The 22,816-nt window shown below is 36.4% G+C and overlaps 1 long non-coding RNA gene across 1 annotated transcript in view; it reads right to left on the bottom strand.

The window, feature by feature from the left end:
- The window catches only part of LOC311442867, a 286,453-nt gene that overhangs the window by 31,839 nt on the left and 231,798 nt on the right, over positions 1–22,816 (bottom strand). The window contains exon 2 of the long non-coding RNA XR_014696923.1: positions 6,132–6,246. This is a non-coding gene — a long non-coding RNA (uncharacterized lncRNA). The remainder of the gene's footprint in view (positions 1–6,131; positions 6,247–22,816) is intronic.

The following is a 22,816-nucleotide window of genomic DNA, read 5'->3' on the forward strand; positions in this document are numbered from 1 at the left end:
AGCTCCACAAGCAGGTTGAAAAATTTCCTTAGTTATGTTTTTTTTTTTTTTTTTTTTTTTTTTTTTTTTTATAAATCCTTTTCCTGAATTGTTTGATTTATATCCTGAGTTGTATTATATTAACAAAGGCTTAAAACAACACCCTAACAACACAAAAAAGATTAGTAGTGACTGTTCTAATAAAACAGATGACGTCATGAAATAAGGACTGATTACCTCATAGTTTTCCAGATTTTACAAGCCTCCTCAATTAATTAAAAAATAAGATTATTATTATTCTCTACCTTTTCAACATTTTAGCTGAATTTTTGAAAGAGAAAATCTTGAATTCTAATAAAGTACTCACTAAATGAAAGCCTTTTGCAATGATCAACAAGATATTTAGATCCTGGTTTACACCGGGATATTTTATAGTTGATTGATAAATGTCAAGTTGCTGTTTAGGTACGTAGTAATTAATAGTAAATAACATATTTACCATTGACATACACAGCAAGTGAACAGAAACCATATTTACTCCCCATCTACAATACTTCATATCTACTTATATTAATACTTTTTCTGTAATAAATAATCATCACAAGACCATAAATCAGTATTAAATGGAAGCACTGATTTAGAAAGTCAAACTCTACGTTATATGCTAGAACAAAGATTTTCAGCTTTTCTTAATAATGTCTCGTTATTAGATTTCTTTAGTCCCATTCACATTACTGATTTTTTCCTTAGCTAAATGTATTTAATACCAAGCATAACCACACGGGATTTACCTACTAATGAAAACACCAGACACTTAAGTCCCAGTTACCTAAATGGGTGGCTTGCCAGAAATTTTCACCCAATGTTAGCCTCTCTCACACAGTCAATATGGTTTTTACATACTGAAGACTGGTCTTAGTCTGGCCACAGCCCTACTCAGGTTCTGTTGTATGGGGTATTTTTCACTAATATGCTGCTGAAGAGGAGCAGCATTAAACCCTTATACCAGTGCATCTGTTCTAGGTAGTTACTGGTTTTATAAACCTGCAGCATGGCTGAGGATGGCAGGATCCATTTGCACATTCTTGCTTTGCCTAGCATACCTCGTACAGTGATGTCTGTGCTTTACATCAAAAAGAAATTAGGACAGGGCCATATGCGTTTGATGATAAACTGCAAAATTCTGCAGTGGCTCAGCTGAAGGAATAAAGAGGTCCATCATGACTCTGCACAGGTTTTTAATTGAGGAGGGAAGTTTGGGTTTTTAACAGCTTTCAGAAATACAACAAGCTGGAGATAAAACTAGAATGCGCTGCCATGCAGTGCCCCAGGGCTGTCTCTGACTGATCCAAGAGCTTTTGTTTATGACACAGAGACCAATTGATTTACATTATTTTGCTTTCAACAAGCCTCTCATGAAGAAGACAGTGACATGCTAAAGTGCCAAAGAAGAAGGAAGGCACACTGATGAAAAAAAGACACTGCAGCCATTAGCATCGATCAGCCATTGATCAGTGTATAAGTAAGCAAAGAGGTACAGGATGATTATTGTGTATAAAGAAACCTGATTTAATCTCATTCAGAAGGTGTATTTTCTGTGAAGAGGCACTTTGGTCGGGAGGCACAAACTTCATTAGCACAAAACCAAGAGTCATGTGAGGAGGTTTGTCTTGGAGATTATGGAGACCCATCCTTTCACAGACATGAGGATACAAAAATATTTTTAGATGATACACTTGTTAATTGGGAGCTTTACGTCAAAGATTCCATGCAGGACCTCACCTGTGTCCTTTGCTTAATTAATTAGATGGTGTATTTTTTGTTTTGTTTTGTTTTGTTTTGTTTTTTAGTACTAGCTTAAAACAACACTATCGCATCACTACATGAATATGATTAATTCGGGAGAATAAGCGGGGGGAGGAGGACAGCTGAGAAAGAATTTGATTTTCTGAGATGCTCGAGATGCTGCATGTATGTTGAATAACAAACATTTTGTTTATTTAGTAATGCTGATTTTGTTATGAGCAGGTTCTTCAAACTTAGGCAAACCTGAAAGAGCATTCTCTTCAGTGAAAAAAAAAACCCAACCATCAACTTGACAGAGGCATGAGTTAACTCCTATTACACTTAGTCTGAGCTAAAACGACATCGCTTTTCACTCTCACCCTGAGACCTAATGAGCTTCAGCACTTGAGACGTGAAAGACCAATAACTTAATCCACTGTTTGAAGCAATCCCTATTTTTAAAGCAGTGCTGTATTTGATTAAGCCACTGTAAAGCTCAGCAGAGCTGTGTCAAGTTAAATTATATTCTTTAAAGTAAAAATGCCATTTTACATGAAACATAAAACTTCAGTCTTATTGCATTTTTATAAGAAAACCAAGTACTATTTATTTACAGCCAGACAGCCCCCATTAATAGCAATCTATAGCTGGCAGACATTACAGGACTGAATGTGTTTTAAAGTACTAAAATATTATCATGCAGATTTATAGATTAAAAATATTGAACTATGTTTTCAAAGGTACTTACAGATCCCCTAATTCAAAGGCAGAAGATACCCTTGTGATAATCACTGAGTGATTATGCAAGTCCCAATATGATATAAACATTGTTGCTTTATCAACCAAACTTCTAATCTCATCCAAACTGTCCTTGCTAGCTCAAAAAAGTATGTTTCCCACGATCCTACATTGACTGGCATTTGTAACATTGCCCTTCTTAAGCCTGTTACCTGGGTCACTCTGTTCGCACTGTCTAAGTATTGGCACAATATTAGATTTCTTCTAGTCCTCTGGAAACTTACCAGTGTTCAAGGCATTAAAAATCAACACTAAATGCCTGGACAGTTCCTTGGCCACCTCTAGTAAAATTATTGGATGCAGGTTGTTCATATTCAATGTTTTAAAATTATCAACTTTGTCATTTTGGAAAAGAAACTAATACATTAGCATCATAATAATATATGACTACGTAGCTTGGCTTTTCCTCATATACAGAACAGAAATGTTTCTTGTGCACTTCTGCTTTTTCTGCTTTGTTATTAAATATTCTACCATATCCACCCAGGAATAGACCATCACAATGTTCAGGTTGTTTCGCTACCTTGACTATAAATTCTCTTTGTGTACTTGAGTTCTCATTGTTTTTCAATTCTTTCTAGCATATGCACAATGTGGGGTTATAAATTTACTTTTTCTCCATTTCTTATATAAGAGTGAAAATAAATACTCATTTCCCTTCCAAGCTAAGCTGTTCAACAAGTTTTGCCTTTCTTCTTGAACATCATATTGTATTTTTTGAGGGATGAAGAAAAATTCTGAGACTGGCTGTAGTGGGGCCAGCACACCATTCCCACTAAACTGCAAAGCTTATGAAGATAAGATGATCCGTTTGGCTTTGCCAACGGATACCAAGCCTATTCTTGTTCTATCCAAGATCCTCCAGACATTAACCTGTCATTGCAAAGTTATTTGATAGTGATACTCCATATAGAGCAACATCAACTTAAGATACTCAAAACTCATTTCATTTGTGACCTGAATCATATGTGCATTTCTATCTACAACAGTAAAGATTAACAAATATAGACAACAGACATGAAAATTACCAACGATGGTACTTAGTCTGTACCTAATTCTTTCATTACGAAAAAATTCAGCACCAACAGGACTTACACTGATTAACTTCCAAACTTAGAAATAAGATATACCATCAGTCACGTCTGTGAGATGTACATCTCTCTGACGAATTTATAAAAAATGTATGCGACACACTGGAATGGATGTGTCTTTGGCATTGGGATCTCAATAGCTCAATATGTTCTTGCAACATCAGCAGTATTTCAAATGTGCAGATGTTCTAGCAGGATAAACAGGATACTACATACCAAAGGCTATTTTTATTCAAACTTCTTCAGATTTGGAAGCCTTCAGGTCCTCAAAATATCCTGCCATTTTCTTTGGTTATTTAAACTGAGCTTCAGCCTGGTATTAGTTACTCAGAATTGCAGATATTGGCCAAAAAATCGCAAACCTCAGCAACAACCAACCTTGAACTATCTCCTAAATGTATATCCCACATGTTCTGTTTCAGTACAGAAGCACCTGATTTTGTCAGCAGGCTGTACTGGTGAGAGGAGCAAAGGTGAATAGAAGCACTGTCAAATTGTTGTCCCCTCACTTGTTACTACAGAGAGAATGACTGCCTTGTGCTAGCGCATTGGGGCATTTGGGAGGATAGAAGTAAATTGTATAAAGCTAATCCCACTAGTAGTTTCCCTATACCTTATTAATTGACCATATATATGGTGTGAAATTCAGCCATTAAACTGAGAGCTTGTTGGCTGAAGCAGTGCAGACCATTTACCAGAATGCCTTGGGAAGCTAAACAAACTTTCTTTCCATGCTGTGCTCATGGGAACATGAAGTTTTCTCTCACAGAGGTTAAAATGTTTGAAAAGTGGAGCCCTATATAAAATTCTGTTTGTGCAGCTGAAGTTCTGACGCTGTTTACCTGAAATGTTTCTATAATTCCTAAACTTTTGAGTTTCAGGTTGGTGATTTGCGAGTAGCAGATTGCACTCTCCTGAACTAAATCTAACAAGCGCCACAAAGTGAAAATAAACTGGAGAGACTTGAAATAAAAATCACTTCAAGAAATCTAAGCACAGTGGGTTTTTTGTGTGTTGCTTTTTTTTTTTTTTCCTCCCACTTTAAGCCAACTAAACTCCCAACACATTCTGATCATCTCGCCACAGTGTGTCTGTGCTGGTGACAACTGATTCATGTGTACATTTACATATCCCCTCAGTGCCAGCAGCAGAATACAAAATGGGTCCTCCTGCTCTGGCAGATGACACAGCGCTGGCAAATCAGGAGGAGCTGTCAAAAACAGCTGTCCATTAAAAGAGTTTGCTGAAACAACTAAGAGCTGTTTGAAAATGCTAGGTGGTAGAATTTAATTGGAGTAGCAACTGTTCAAAATTAAGATTAAAAAGGACCAGTCGGTACGTGTGGGTTTCAGGTTTAGGGGGTGTTTTTATATATGGATATTTACATTTGGGATACGAACAATTAAGTCTGCTGATTTCTTCTGCCTCTTTCTGCGTACGCTCATGCTCCATCCCTTGGGTCAGAAAGTTCAGGCATGTCCATAACCGATCTGTTGTGCTTTAAGCACAGCAAGTATCCTCACTTGTACCCAGGCAGTTTTATTTTAGAGATACAGGGAAAAATGTGAAATTTCTGGCTTTTAAAAGCAGCCTGTTTGTGTGGGTGCAAATGCTATTATGCTGCACTGCTGGTACATTATTAGCTGCCCATGTGGACAGGGGATGTGGTTGGTTTTCTGCAGTGGGAACAAGATTCAGGCACAGACAGCCCAAACATAGCTTCCAGCGAGTGTGTTTGATTACACCATGCACCCTATTTAAAGACCGCATTTGTCTCATCACATAAAATTGCATGCACATAAATGAAAGGCTTTATGAAGTTTTCCCCATAGTATGGATATAGTCTTGGGAAAAGAGACCAGTGTAACAGTCCAGAAAATTTCATTTTTCTCTAGGAGCTTGATATGAATGAGCTGGAGGCAATGCTAAGTCCTGGTCTGGCTTAGGTGGTTTCTGAACTAGAAACTTGACTATGGAATAAATATAACAGAATTGAAGCACAGGAAAGCAAAACTGTTTGGCAAAAAATAGAGATCCTGCATATTCTCCCTAGCTTAGCTGAATATTTTTTTCACCAAAAACATTTGAAAAAATACTGAAATGAAGTCAGTGTGTTTCATTTTGATAGTGTCAAAACAAAATTATTTTAATTTTGCAACTTAAAAGGTTTTAGGTTTCAAAATTTTGTTCTTTCATTTCTTTATATTTTTTTTTTTCTTCAGAGAAAAATATCCAAAATCCCAGGAAAAAGGTTTTTTTTGAGCACAAATAAGTGTTTATTTTTTGGATATACATATATATTTTTCCTTCAGTAGGCTGTAGCACAGGCAGGCAGAAGATCTGCATTTAGTTCTTCATTTTGACATGGAGTTCTCATCACAGTGCCTCGGGCACTGACTCTACTTATGTGCTTTAGCTTGACACATCTGTAAGTGTGTGTCTAAAACATTTCTAGTACTTCGATTACTTAGTACTTACTCTTTTACTGATAGAAGTAAAAATCTCCTTGTTTTCTTTTTGAAAGCAAACGCCATGGGGCACTAACTTTGTCCTCTCCATTGCAAGTTGATGGACTTGGTCTCGGGCAGTGAATCTGGAGAGACAATCAATAAGTAGTAATTACATAGCCTGGATTTCTTCCTACTTGAAATACATCTTAAATACTTGAAACACATCTCAAACAATTTCAGAATGGCCATGGACATTTTGCAATAGTATTTTGTAAGCTTTAGTGCCCCTGAACTTTTTCCTTGGTTATAACTTTTTAACACGTTGGCCCCCAGTTTTGGATTGTTTCCTTTAAATAAAATCTTCTTGAAAATGTAAAACAAACAAAAATAATGCCACAAAAAATGAGGAAGCATGCAGGCACTAAAATTAAATTTACCATTCTGAAAGAAAAAAATAGAAGTTGAAAAGGCATTAGGCTCAGTTTCCCAGCGGAAACCTTACAGTAATGCCTGTGACTACAAGTATATAGCTCAGTGTATGCAATACATTGCAACTAGAAGTAGCAGTGACAGCTGGTGGGTTAGTAAACAGATTTCATTTCAGTTTTTGTCTGAAAATTATACAAATTTTTCTTTAATATGATTCTTTGCTACATCTTCTGTTTCCATTCAATGATAAGGCCATTTCCAATTTGTATCCAAGCTCTGCTAAATATTTTATTGGACTTAACACACATAAATGAAACAAACAAAATTTATTCTGAAACACTTGAGTAAAGTTTGTAGTCTATTGGTATGATTAAAAAATAATAGAGTTTAGAAGAGGGTAGGAATAAAGGGAAAGCTTTTTAACAGCTTTTTTAACACACATACACCATTAAAACCTGATGCATCCTTTTAGGATGTTTTACTTGAACAGAGATATATTTTTTCTCTAGTCTTTTCTGAAATTTCCTTCATGAAATTCCTCAAAGTAATTTCTGTTTTCTCCCCCCTTTCTTCCCTAAACTGCATCAAAAGCCTCTGAAATGTTGTAGGTTTGAGGAGAAAAAATATTTATGTTAAAAAAAAAACAAAACAAAACAAAAAAAAAACAACAAAAAAAAACAGAAGAAAGGAAATCTAAAGCAATCCAAAAATATTATCTAATGACTCAAAAACACAGTGGTCTCTATATTTATTTGCATAGCTATGTTTTAAGAATTGTAGGTCTAGAAATTACTCTAACCAAGTCCAGTGAGAGCAGATGGAAAAGGGAATTTAAAAGAGATAAAGAATGTACAAGTTAACTGTGATTTTCATCCATAGGGAGCTTTAATATTAACACCTAGTAAGCGTGAAGCAAACTCATTACTGGATGCCCTCTTTTATACATGTTTCAAGATTGCGTCGTTCAATGCAAAGAGCAGAGTGCTGTATCACTGCAGTGGAAACTCTCAGCCTTCCTTGAAACGATACTAAAACCTCTGCACACCAGGCCACTGAAAAGCTATTTGAACTAAGTAAAGCTGCCATGATGTTATCCGCAGGGCAAAATCCAAAAGCAATCTCTGGGTCCAGCCACATACAAAGGGGTCAACTGCATAGGCAACACTGATCTCAGCCAGAGCTAAGGCAGCTCTAAATACAAATGTAAATTGAGAAACAAAAAAGGGGAATATGAAGAAATGAGGGATCATTCTTAAATCAAAAGCTATGGCAGGTCACACTGCTCACTCATCTGTGTGTGCACTTCGTGATTCTCATTCAGTTCTTCTGGATTCTCAAACAAAGTGTGGAGTCCTAAAAATATTTGGAACTATTACAAAGCATAAATTATAAATGTGTCGAGAAAATGGAAAAAGGTGTATTGGGCCTACTTAGAGCACAAAATGATCTCAACCATTATTCAACAATGATATGAAGATCTTTTATTTCATTTCTTCTTAACAGTTCCCTGTGTTTGCTATCATTTCTTGCCCAGCACCGTGTCAATAATTACTAAATTAGCAGGACGCCTGTACAATTTCAGCTCAAGTGTTATTACTGACAAGTCAAACAAAGAAAGCTGATCGAAAAGATGGGACTCCATCTCCTTATTTAAATGGACCGTGTTCACAGAAGAAGATTGAAACTCCTTTTTCTTCAAAGGAAGAAGGGAAGGGTATAGTTTACATTTTGTGCTGCTCAAGGACAGAGAGTCAGAGGAAATGCCTTTTTAATGTAAACCTCTTTTCATTTCCAAGGGACAAAAATGAAGGTTATTTAAAAGAATCATGCTTGGTGGAAGAAGTAATTATGTATTTTTTTTTCAAATCTCAGAGGAATAATGCTTTTATATTTCCCTGAGATGACCCAATTCGCTTGTGATGTGCTCCCTTAAATGTAAGTGTGCTGACTTCTTTGAACCTCATTGTTTTTAGTGTCTAAAGAAGCTCCTCTTATACCACATTGTTGATTGATTTCGGCTCTGTACCAGTGCCTAAATATCCATAAAGCTATTGCTGGTTTATACAACCCACAAGTGAAAATGGTGTGTAGTCTTTACTTCTGGATACCTCTGAAATGCTCACATGTAATGACATGTTCAAATTAATTCTTGGAAAAGTATTGCTCCATTATACGGGATCTAAATTTGTAACTCATTTGGGCTGGTGAGATCGACAGTCTTGAAAACACTAACAGATTTCCAAAATTGTGCAGACCTTTCTTAATATTTATTTGATGTTATCTCTCTGAAGTCGTTTTTGGTGGAATAAATGTGAGCACCTATTGGTCTGCCTAACTACATGAAATACAATGCGGTCCAGTAACATTCCTCAGAGGTATAATATCTATACTCACAGTTTCATTTCTTTATGTTTTTGTTTGTTTGTTTGTTTTAATAATACAAATCACCTACTTTGACACTGTTGAAAATAGGATAGGTTTTTAGGCAGCAACTATGAAAATGTAGGGGAAAAAACAAACAAATAAACAAAAACCCCTACAATCACTTAATATAGTACAGCAGAAATGGAGACAAATTCCATCAGTCTTAGTCATCTAACTATTACTATGTGCTACTCCCCTAAATCTGGAATTTATTTAGTTGTTGTCACTTGTCATGTAAACAAGCCAACAGGGACTATTTAAATCTATAAAATTAGACACTAGGTTTTAGGCCCTTCCATGTTTTTTTGATTAGTCCTAGGAAAGATCCTAATCACTCACTGGCTCTCTGGGCACTGCCTTAATGTAAACAAATAAACAGTGATAAAGTTAACTGCAACATCTTACTGACATTTTTTAAACCTTAAAAACTATTTTATTACAATTTTTTGGCAAAAGTTCTGAGTTGAGTTCTCACTAGCTCCAAAGCAAGAGACTTCTGTTCCCACAGAGATGATTCCAATTAGTAATTTCACTTGAATTACAACCTATTCTACTTCTTAATTCATAATCAGAGGAATAACTTGTTCAATGTCTGTCATCTGCTACTTGCAATCCTACAATATCACAGGCTAGGGTACAATTATAAAAACGAAACCATTTTCTAGGCTAGAACTATTTAAAAGTCATATTTTTCTGTTTAATCTGTCTGAAACTTACTTCTTTTTGTTAGATAGACTGTTCTCAAAGCTTTAATTTTCATGATGAGATTGAATACAGAAGACTTCTTTTTTTTCCCAAAACACAAGTGTTTCAAAAAAAAATGTGAGCAACAGAAAGCAAAGAGACAGATTTTTACACAGATTTTTGGAAATGAGTAGGGATATTGCAGTAGACTTCACTTCAGAAAAGCACCAGTCCTTTTTAATGCTCTAGGTATTTTTGGGGCTAGCTGCAAAGTGATCTAGCAATAATGCTAATGACTTATTCAATTATTTTCCTTTTATTCAAAATTATCTGGAATTCCCTTAGGAATGCCACATCAAAATTAATTATTATCTTTCAGTTTCTGAAGATGCCACAGGAAATGTAGAATGAAATAACAAAAGAAAAATAGATCCTGAATCAGACAAATTTTAAATTTTGACTTTATCACAAAGGGATATTCTGTGAAAATGAAAGAAAATAGGCATTTGAAAATACTTGTAGTATTCAGAAATTAATCAGTGATGCTCTAGGCCACAAGATATATACTGAGGACAAAAATTTAGCAAGAGACAAAAGAATGACTAAACACATATTCTAAGAGTTTGATTCAATTATAGAAAATTAAGTACTTTAAGTGGTTCTTAATCTACACAGAAAAAAGGAAACAATTTTCCTTTGAAATGAAATGAGCAGATTATGCCATATAGGCATAATCTAGGCATACTAGGGAGTTTCTTGCACTCTCTTATAAAGTATCTGGTTCTGTAGATTCAGTCTATGTACGTAGGTTGAATTGGTCTGATCCTCCATCAGTGCTTTCAATCCTACTCAAACAGGGCCATATCTGGGGTAACATGCAGCTACACCTCAGTAATGAGTAACAACATTACACAAAGAGAAATGAAATACACATTCCACTGGTATTGTTAGAAAACGTTGGCAGAAAATGTATAGCTATCCAAACTGAATTTAGAAGTGAAGAATTAATACCCACATTTGGAAAAATAATGTCATCTAGACAGTTTTGCATAAGATTCATGTAAAGTCATTCTAGGCAGTGAGAAAATGGATGTCTGCTTAACCATCTGTATTATTATTCCAGGATAAATGTTCTCCTTATTCATACATTCCCAGTCCATGCAGGAAGGAAACGATGATTGCTCATTCTAGGATGGATTTTCTTTCAAGCAGAATTGTGATGGTGTTTACTTTGGCAGGGAATAAATTTAGTGCTAGTTAAAACCTTTTTTGTTGACTTTTACACTCATTACATGCTGTTGCAGCAAATCTTGAAAATTATTAATAGTAATCCAAATAGCCAAATGTTTTTTAAAATCACTGTTTGTTGCCTTTGAATCATGTAATCAGATCTTCCTATTTAGAGAACTGCAATACTGAAGAAAAGTATGGTATTCTGAGGAACTAGTTCATTACAGTGTATTTTGCAATATTAATACTGCATAAGGAAGCTAAGAGTCTGGTATAAAGGTTTAAAGAAACTTGAAAGATTTCATAGCTTATCTCTAAATTATTATTTTTTATCAGCAAGATTCCTGAGGGAATGTTCATAACTTCAAGACATCACAGCAACAGTGCAATGTCAACAATTATTTCCAACATGCAATCTGTTTGGCCAAGATTTATCTCCCCTCTATGAGGCAGCTAACTCAAGTACCTACCATAAAAGCTTTGTTATCCTACAAGTAACTAAATAGGTGTTGGAGAGAAACAGGAATCTCATAAGGACAATTCAGATCACAGACAGACTAAATTGCCTCCTTAAGGTGCCTCTCTCACTCCATTGACTACATGGAGAGCCACAGGAGAGTGTATCCTTAAGTACCTTACTTAAGTGCCTAAAGTTAGGTCAAATAAACCTGGGCCTTGTGTGTGAAAATATTTTTATATATACGGGCCTGACTCACTTTTACATATTGGCCTCAAGGCGCTGTACTCTAGACAAGCATCTTACATGGATTCAATGTGCACTCTCAGTACCGTGGCCCATTATTATGTATATTTTCTTCCTATTACAAGTGGAGTGAAAAAAGAGGGTTTAATGAAAATGGCAGTCTGTTCAACAGTATTTAATTCAAGACAATCATCTTGGTATATATATAGGGGGATTCTCCAGAGTGCTCAGTGTGTGTCTAATTCTGCTCCTGCTGAAATAATGTTATATCTAGAGTAGGTCTACCACAATGCTATGTTAAATTCTCGGTAAGTACAATTCCGTGGTGACTATTAAACAGGTGACCTTAATAAGTGATCAGATGTTTCTGTTTGGCCTTCCTTCAACATCTGTGAAATTCTACAGTAAACGTACGTGTACACATAGAAATGCATGCAAGCATGCATGAACATTATTGCCTTACACTGAATTTTAGACACAAGGTAATTTCTTCCGGCAAGGATAACCCACAGGAGGCAATGGAATCTTTTAAGTATCCCCTCATGGAGCTCTCTTCTAAACACCATCCCCAAGGAGAAAATGCTGTATCACTCCATAATTTACAGGAATGTGATCACCGACAGTTTTCAGTGCAGTCACAGGTCTCCACAGCTGGTGTTCTCCTGATTCCAGCATCCACACAGCTGTGCATCCAAATTTCTGCTACCCCTGAAAGTCTCCAGCCATAAGGAGTGGACTCCTGCATTTAGTATTCGTTCTCCTTCACAACAGCTCATACCTTCCTGCCTTTCCATAGGAAAATGATGATATAACTGCAAGATCCCAACTGAGAACTAGTTCTTAGGGAGGACATAAATAGTGCATAAGGAAACACCAAACCCAATACCATGGTCTCAGTGCCTGGTGTTATTTGAAATGAAATCCTCATACATGCCCCAGGTCCAGCAATGCAAAGTTGGACTTACAGTGGAAGGAGTTTTTTTTTAAAAAAGCACTTTTGCAGTATCATCTTCAGGCAACAAGAACAATGTTATGGCTGTCTGGGGGCTGGTGCATCTTCTATGAAATTATTCTTTGGAATGGGTATGGTTCTGGTCATTTTGTAAAAAAGATGATTGCTCATTTGAAAGGGACTGCAGGCAGGGACCTTCAGCTCGTGATCTGACATGGCTTCCAGAAGCCATGCCAGATGACACCTGCTGAGGTCCTGGCACACCAAATTTTAAATGGATTTACAAGTTTCTCTCCCCAATACCAAATGCTATGATGTCTACATCAAACACTCAATTATGTGTGGGCTGCTTCTAAACAAAAGTTTTCCTAATTGTTTCAGATACACCATCTGTTTCTGATCAAAACCATGGCGAAACAGCAAACCCTTATAAACATCATCCTAGATTTCTCTTTTGAATGAAATAAGCTTAGTACTGAGGGGTATAATTTCAAAAAGTTCCAAGCTGCTGTTATCCAAATGTACGTGAAGCTCATGGGCCTTCCTAGTTGAGAGGTCTCAAGGGAACAGCTTTCATGCCTTTTTTTTTTTTTTTTTTCCCCACCTATGGGGAAGAAACCTTAAAGATACCCTTTGCCAGTTGCTTTTTGTTGTTGTTTCATTTCTAGAGAAAGTTAAGCAGAAGTTGCTATGGATTTCCTTATTATTTTCATACAAAAACAATCTCAAAATTGGTGGTTACATAGATGTCAATAAATATTTCAGCTGAAATCCTCAGAGTGCTTTTTCTTTTTCTATGGGCATCTCTTCCCTTCTAGATACAAGTATTGTCTCTAACTTCAGGATATTTCTTAATATACTGACCACAGTAGTGTTTACATTCCCCAAGCAGGGCTCCCTGCTTAGCCCATTCTTATACTCAGAAATATACTTCAGTGTAGCTGGCATGAGACAAAAAAGAAAACTTCCCTTGGACCAACACCAACACATTTCAACAAAGCTTCTGATCAAAGTGCAAAGAAAGAAATGAAAAACAAGAAAGGCAACAGTTGCAACAGCTCAACAGCTATTGTGGATTTTTTTTAGGGAACCAGAAACCATCCTTAAAGAATATGTATGGTGGCTTTAAAGTGTGAGCAGCATTTCAACAAAATACCGAGTACAAAACTTTCATCAAGGAAGTTTAACCATTTCTGTCAGTTTAGGGGTCAAAGAGGCAAGATGACAGTACAACCCAGTGGGAAAAGGCTTCCTCTGTAGGAGGTGAAGAGCAGGTGAAAAGAAGGAATTCATCTGGTTCCAGAAGTCTGGGTACCATGAGTACAGTCCAGCAGCGTAGGTTTGTTTTATACAAAATATTTGACTGTCAGTATGACAATATAGGCAAAAGCTTTCTCCTGGTTATCTTTGTAAGGATGAATAGATCATAGCTGAATAACTCCAGATGTAATAATGTGGAATCTGTCCCATTACATATTTCAACCTGAACTTAATGGATGGAAAGAAAATCCTTTGAATTGTAATAATGAAAGAATAAAGAAAAAACAATATGACTATGGCTTAAAAACACCATCACTGATCACAGGCTTGGTAATGAAACAGTGTTTACTGGCCATGATATTTTTATTTTCACTTAATCCCAAAGATTTCCTGTGTGTAATTGCTTTGGAAGTTACAGCTCTAAGGCACGACACATTTTTTTGACGGTAACATCAACGTGTAGAGACAAACATTAGCGCTCAGTGTCAAGCACACTTGAGTTTTTCAATACACTTGGAGGAAGATACTCATAAAGGCTCATCACAATGGCATGGAGGACTAATATTCCAGACAATTAGGCTTTCTGCTTCAAATGGGACAATTCAAATGCGGATGTCTTTAAAGCACATTTTCATCCCCTTTATGGCTCACAGGAGGAAAAGAGATGCCTTTTTTGTTTATAAAATGTAGGGCTGAAAACTGTCTGAACAGATGCTGGAGACCATAATGTCTCAGTTTCACTGTTGCAGAAACCACCACTTGGTCATCTCATGCCCCTTTCTCACTAAATCTGATATAAATATGATTATGACTTAAATTGTTATGGTTTGTGGAGGGTTACTGGGGTGTAGAAAACATAAAGCTGGAATCAGCCATCTAAAAATCTTCCCTTTCCCTTCATGACATTTTCTTTAAAACTTACAAAATCTATGCTTGCTAAATAAAAGTGAAGGTCTTTGCCACCTGAATCTAAATTGAATATAATTGGGTACTTGTATGTCAAAGCACTCAGAGACATAAATCCAAGTACCAGCACATCAATAGGAAGGCAATTGGGTCACAAGATAACCTATAGTATATATGATATATCTTCTTAAGGCTGTTCTCAGAATCCAAGGAATTCTTTTGTTAGACACTGAGTGGATGTCTCTTATTAAGGGGGTGTTTATAATGGTGGACAATGCAATTCAGATATAGAGCATACAGTAGTCTTCCATCAAAGGTAGAGAGACACCTAATAGCCTAAAATAAATCCCTGCAATACTTCAATAGCAGAACATTTGAGCAATTTTTAAACATAGTCATGGGTATCAGAAATGTATCTGAACCTAATGGAGAGCACAAAGGTAAAGGAGACCTTGAAACGATCAAAACCCACTTGTCAATGTAATTATGCAGACAATTTCTAACATTTACTTTTCATGCCTAAACTAGTTTAGAAGCCTCAGCCAACACAAGAAGGATCCCTGGCCTAGTGATATGGACAGAGGATTTCATGTTCCAACAAGGGATATAAAAGTGAAATGCTAATTGCATGGAGGAAGTCTTACAAAATAGTCCTACAAAAGAAGAGAAGTCAAGAATAAAATCAAGTGATGAAATCCTAAACAGGATAAAGTCTTCTAATTTTACTTTGTTCCTAATTTAACAAGCTCCAAGTTTAATCACAACTAGCAGGGCCAGTGCTTACAGTAAAACACATCAAATCCATAATCATTTAGCTGAAAATGGGGTTATGATGACAGGGCAGCAGCGTCATTACTACTGCTGGCTACTAAGTAGATCAGTGCAGCCAAGTACCTGACAAGCTGAAATGTACAGGTTTTTTGATATGGTGACTTGATTTAGCACAACCATACATACAATCAGACACACATCATTCTGCTTTATGGCACTCCTTGCTGCAGCATATGCACAGACTTCCCTTCCTTCCCACCAAGCTATATAGATTTTCTAAATGCATGCAAATGTACCCAAGATGGCTCATTTTGTTATCAATTCCCCAAGTGCTAGCATTCTAATCATTAACTAATTGTCTCTGTGCTCTATTGACAACTTGGCCACCTTCTTGCTAATTTTTGCTGACATGATGGAGGCCCTGAAGAACTGGGTTAACCTTTCAATGTCCATTGAAGATCCACAGGTCTGATGACGATTGATTGACCTGGCCTCTATGTTAGATAAAACCTCATCAGCTTTCCGAGCGATTTGTGTAATGAGGCGTCAGTAATTGACAACAGGTAAGTGAACTTAGAAGTCCCTTTCTCTATTGCTTTGCTAAAATTAGTAGAAAATGCAGGTATCTATAATGGGTGCGAACTTGTAAGAGTTAACAAAACATGGATACATATGTGTGCACTGTAGTATCATGTATTTCATTCCTACAGATATACATAAAAACACAGGTATAATGTGCATAAAATATGATGCTTGGGGTTCTCTTCCTACATATATGTGATGTGTGTAATTTATATATGCATGTGTATATAAATATAATACATACATACTGTATTATATTGTACTGGTTTGTTACAGAGGCATATGCTCTATCCGATGTTCTCATAAAATCTTCTGCATGGTTTATGCAGAATTCTATATAGTACACATCAGTCTGGGTTATGATAACACAAAGCTACAAAATGTCTTCTGTTTCCAAATGCTTACTGAATGTTCAAGCAGTAAATTGGAGCTGGATATCCGGATTCTTGGCTGCCCACCTAGCCCTGACTCTATTAAGAATAAGAATTAAATGCTCTCAGATGAGCACAGGATAGTTGCCTAGCTATATTTTTTACAGGTAGTTTGCACAGCCCTACACATGTTTTCTCAGTGGTGTTACATGGATTATGGAAAGTGCCACTTTGTCATCTCTATGTGAGTCAGCTCTGCTGCTCCCCCTTCAAGTCATTTCTATGTGTTTCCAAACATACATTTAAAGCACAATTCACCTTTTTGCTGTCAAGACATACTCCAAGTCATTGAAACTGTTCTAAAAATAGAAAGGGAACAACTTAATTTGCTGTACCATAAATCTTTATGGTAGTCTTCTTTTAATTTTACATTAAACTGCTATAAAACTACCCACATAGGACGATTATACAAGATGAAATAAAAGCAAATACTATTAACAATGAGTGTTTCTCTAGATGACTCATCATAGCCAGGTGGAGAATATGAAATGTTCTATCTATGCAGAAAGGCACAAAGATGTATACACCTAAAGCACACAGAGAAATGCTCAAATGAAATACAAATGTAGTACGTCCATTCAAAATGATGTGATCAATTAAAAAAAAAAAAAAAGCTCCCAGAATTCTGGATTTTGTATCTTAGTTCCTCTGTACAGAAACAGAAAAATCCCTTGTCTTCCTTCTTTCACTCAGTGTCTCTACACTTTTTTCATTCCTTCCAATTTTTTTGTGCCAAAAAATACTTGCAGTTTCCAGATAACTCTGAGTTGGTGTCCATGTGGCCATCAGTGCTTTTCATCTGACACACAAAACTGGCAGCTCTTGTCATAATTAAGCCAATATACTTATGTAAATTCTTGTTTGAGTGTTCTGTGGAAAATTGTTTGTATCTTGAAAGTTTTCAAGAGTCCATACACTTTATCTTCATCCAATATTTGGATTTGGCACTGTATCAATTTTAATAAAGTTCTATTAATTACAATGATCATTACATAAATAGACTTTCATAGAAAATAAAACATTTCTGTAGAAATGAGGGCTCTATATTGTCTTCAGAAAGAAGAAAATTGAATCTTATTTGCATATATGTTGTTTAAATTACCTTCTTTATACATGTACATGTTTTATTTGTATTCTAGAATTTCAGAACAAGGGTCTGAGCTGTGTCTTGATGAAATATGTCTACTGGTAAGAACCTATTTTTAATTGAAATTTATAAGACTTATTTTAAATATCCATTTAAAAATATTTAAAATAAATAAACAACCTACTATTGCCCAACAATATTTCCAATCACAAAGAAAACACTAAATACTTTAAAAATATTACCTAATACGAAAACTGGGTTAGTTGAAATTAAGTATAATGCATAAAATCCTGGCACAACTGAAAGCAATGACAAAACTCACTGAATTCAGTGGGCAGAGGATTTCTTTAACATATCCTGTGTATCACAATGGCTTGTTAAATTCATCTCCTGATTTTATTGGAGTAAACTACCAATTCCTTCAGCTGAACTTCTTACAGGCTGTCCATTGTAAAACAAGAACTTTATCAAACAAGAAAATGAAGATACGATGACCACTTTCTACTAGCCAATATCAAAAGATTACGAATGTCCCCAACCCTCATAAAACGTGCCTTCCTACCTACAATGTTATGCATAGTTTTGTCTGTGATACAGCTATTTTTTCCCTTATTTCAATTAAGCAGGCATTCCTGTTCTTCAGGGACATGTATATTCAAAATTCTTGTCAAGAATTCAAATAGAGCATCAGGTGAATCCTGCAAAATGACTTGGCACAGGCCCTCCCTGCACCTCTACTTTGTCCTGTTCACTCTGATGAAGCCAAACATGAGCAGAGCCAAACATTCCATAGGCAGAGATCTTTAGATAGCACAGTTCCTAAATATGACTAGAGACCAGTGCAGTCCAGGAGAAAAGCTGGATTTGATTCTAGAAGAAAGTTGGATTTGGGAGAAGATCATGCAGACAGGCATTTTTTATTTGGGTTGACAGCAAGATCACTTTCCACGGTGAGTTATCACCTCTCTTGGGCTGCAAAACCCATTCTTCATCATTGTTCTGCACATCACAGGACTAAAAAAGCACAGGTACCTTTTTATGTTCCTTATCATTTTTGAGAAGTCTATCAAATTTAGTTAAAATAAGGCAGTCAGGGATCCAAAACAAAAATACAGGAAATACTGTATAATTCAACAAAATAACATATTTTTACAAAGGTGAAAAGTATCTTAAATCCTAGGAAATGAATCTATAGGAGAACCACAAAATGAATAACCAAAGTTGATAGGAATTTCCTTTTTTTCCTTAAGATAGTTTTTACTTTTTTTTTGTTTTAGTATTTCTCTCATGAAAATAAACAGTTTCTCTACTTCCAGTTTGGTGATTGGATGTAAATTATAACCTCATAATAATATTTGAGTTATACCTCATAATAATATTTGTACTTAATTATGCTTATCTGTCTATATCAAAAAAAATACATCAATACAGAAGAAACAGATTGAAATTATTCTTACATATATATGGATGCCCATACATATTTTATACACATATATAATCCCTGCAAAAAATCTTGCTAATAAAAAAGTATATATAATGGTAACTCCTACTGATCATTTTAAAATTTAAGTGTTAATATAGCGAAGTTTTAAACTGCAAATAATTCTTATTGAGTGCTATTTGCTGTTAGTATGAGAGAGGTCTAGAATGCAATAACAATAAAAACATTCTATTTACATTTGTATTAAAGCTATTGGAAATAGAAGATTACCAGCTAAGTAAAAACAGAAACATGAGGTCTTGATTGAATATATTACATTTAAAGTACTGATTTTATTGATAAAATATGTTGCATCTTCTATATTAGATGGTATGCAATAAAGAAAAATCTAAACCGTGTGATGATGTTTATGTTAACAACCAATAGTGAAGAAGGATAGTTATCAGTGTACTGACTAAGAATTCATCAGTTTTATCTAACGGCCTATATTTTAAAAATAAATGCAACAGCAAGGTTTGATGAGAAGGCAAGAGCATTGTTGATAGTTGAAAAGACAGAGACTTCATATAGATACAGAATATATGGGTAACATTTTCAAGAGCACTTAAATGATTTAGGAGTTTGAGTCTGACTGACTTTAAAGAAAACCTTTTAAGCAGTTTTTGTAGCACGGATCTGCTCCAGAGCACAGGTAACAATGGGAAGTCAATGGAAAGATTCACACTTCCTTCAGCTACCTTAGATCTATACCTTGTTAAGATACATTTGATGCATTCCTGCAGCTTTTCAGCTGCAGTGATGAAGTTGTTGTGACTCTTTGGCGTAGGCACAGGTCTGGTGAGAGAATTCATCAAGTGGACTGTATCTTTGGCTAATACGAGTATTAGCAGTAGCTTTGTGTACGTAATACTGTGTTCAGTGCTATAGCTCCTTTGCAAACATCTGCACTTTTTCTTTGTTAGGTCCACCCTGAAATGATTCACCTTGATGAAATCCCAGACAGTAGTGCAAAGGCAGACTACGAACTACTTGGACGGTACAACAAAGGGCCCATGTTTCTTATTTTACCTAAATTGGTTAACACAAATCTTCATTTTAGGTTGAAAGAACAATGAATCATGCAGCAAATGCTGGGTGAGTACCATTTGTGCTTATGTTTCCACATTAAAACAAGGTAGGTGTGAAAATTCCACAGAACTAGCAGGATCGATGCTCACAGGAACACTCCTTCCTCTCTGCTGGTTCCTATTACCATAGGCAAAGCAGAAATCTGGCATCTATTACTAACGACAATAAGTAAACCTGGTGCTTAATCAATGTAATAAAGAATGTTGTTGCCTTGGGCAATTGCTTATGTATGTTGCCTACCCACAGGACCACCAAGCTGAGCATCAGCAGAATTCCATCTTCGGCTCAACCCACATGTGCTCATGTTTTCCTCTTTCTAATGTAATTATTTTAAGATATTCACAACATTATTAGTTTTCCTTATAAAGGGTGTTTTGGTGGTTACACTTTTCTTAAGGTGATCTCTTTAAACCTCTTTCATTATCTCATGACCTATCTTGAACACTTGGTCTGAACACAAATATAGCAGTACAAAAATAATCCCTCCTCTGTACAGGGAAAGTACCAGCATGGGCTGTTTCTGATGCACAGCTGTGAAAAGAACTGTGTCCTATGCCTGACATGACTTAGGCATCAAACTAGAAAGACATCCAGCTCCTCTACTGTTGTACTTTTTCTAAATAATTATTCATGAAAGTAGATCACACCTTCTTCCTTCTTCTGCTCCACCCTGGCTTTAACCAGGGATTCTTCTCTGAAACCCAAGAGCTCCACGTGAAAATGTTTTTGTCAAACGTGATGTTAGCTTTGCTAACAGGTAGTGCCTGGGCTGTTTTCAGTGATGAATGTTTTCTCAGAAATTCCCAGCTGGCTCTTTTGCAATTCCCAGTCCCCCACCCAGAGCTTTAGTTCTGTATACTCTTACTTGATGCATTCCTGACTGAATACAATGGCTGGAGCTCAGTAACAACAGCCTCCCTAAGTTCATTTTTATCCTATGCTTCCTGTCTAGATTTCCTCCAGTCCAGAAAGCTGAGGGGGCATCCCTCTAATGATCCCTGTGGAAGGGAGACAAGGCCCTCAGACCTCTCAGATGGTCTGTTAGAGGCATAAATTGCTCGTGAAACTCTTATACCAAAGTTTCACAGTTAGGGGACCCCTTACAAAGGGAAGCATACATTTGGACTTGAGAACACTTTCTTGCCATTTCCCAGTGAACAAGGATCTCAGACCCATGAAGGGCAGGATGGTCCCCAGTGGGTCTGCAGGAGACACAAAGCATGAAAGGCACTATGAAGGCCATATTTCCTTCACACAGAGATCCATGAGTACCTGGGGTTTACTGCCTCCAGACAGTATGTTGGGGCAGGGTCCCTCTTTTGAAGTCTCTGTGCCAGATAAAACTGCATCTTGCAGAATCAATACGCAGCTCTCCTTCTCCAAGTGGGGCTTTGAGATGTTGCTCTGCACTGCGCTGAGGTCACGGGGGGATTAGAGGAAATTTATGAGAGATTACTTTAAAGATGCTACTGACCCTTGTTTTCTACGAGTGCAGAACAAGCCAATTGTTATCTGAGAACATAATGAAAGCTTAAATATAGTTCTCCGCCATGATTAAAATATCTTATTGCTAGCCTGGCTATTTATTCTCTAATTAGGAAGGCAATGTCCAAGGCCCTCAGTGGAAGTGCCCACAAAGATGCAGTTTCTGCCTGTGTCGAGGAGCACAATTCCCCGCTGTCACTGCATGGGCCCACTGCTGCATAAAGGCTGTGGCAGCTCACCTCCACCAGAATTAACTCTGCCGTCCGGTTTCATCAGAGGCATAATTTTTTCCTCTGTACCTACAGCTTTTTCTAAAAGGTCTGAAAACAATCAGTCCGAACCCAAAGATTTACTTTTGTTTTAACACCTTAACAACTGACTCACTTTACCTCACGTTGACAAGTCATTCCTTCCCCCATCAGCATTGCTACCTGCACTGCTCTATTGATGAGATTTCCACTGTTCTCCCCTGAGTTTCCATGGAAATAGTTTATTATTGTTGTCAAGGATGGACAATCCAAATACATTTTAAAGAAGCGTAATGTAAAAACTGAAAAACATACTTGTAGCTGTCAACTTCTTCCAGCAAGATTTTCTTTCATTCTTTCTTTCATTCTTTCCTGTCTTTCTTTCCAAGTAGTTTCAATGTAGGCATTAAATTAACAGTGATATTACGAGAAAATATTACCTTAACACACTTAGAAATGGAGAAACTGCACTAGAGGATTAAATCTCAGAAGAATGTAGATAAGCTTCTTTCTGTAACTTTGGTATATATAGCACTTTTTCTCCATTGCAGAGTGAAAGGGGGAAAAGCTAATCAATATTAATCAAGGCTCATTTAAGTAAATCAAAATTTTAATAAACAACCTAATATTTTTTTCTTAAAAATGAATTTATTGCAATTTAATATTTATAGGGTCACATTACCCATCACAGTTCTGTAAGTGCACAGCACAATTACTTGCACGAAGACTGTGTATTCCCCAGACTAGGGCTACTGGGAGTAGAGACACTAGACTCTCAAAATATTTACCCTTTTCCAAACAATTTTCACAAATACCTGAACTCCCAATCCCCTTTTTATCCCTGCAATAGAAGTCTATTTGTGGGCCCTGATGCTCAAAGCTTTTTGGTAGGGGGGTCCTGCACATCTGACCAGAGACCCCTGAGATCAGCCTGAGGTTCCCGGGACCTGGG

This window comes from Aythya ferina (assembly GCF_964211825.1).
Source record: "Aythya ferina genome assembly, chromosome: 11".
NCBI lineage: Eukaryota > Metazoa > Chordata > Aves > Anseriformes > Anatidae > Aythya > Aythya ferina.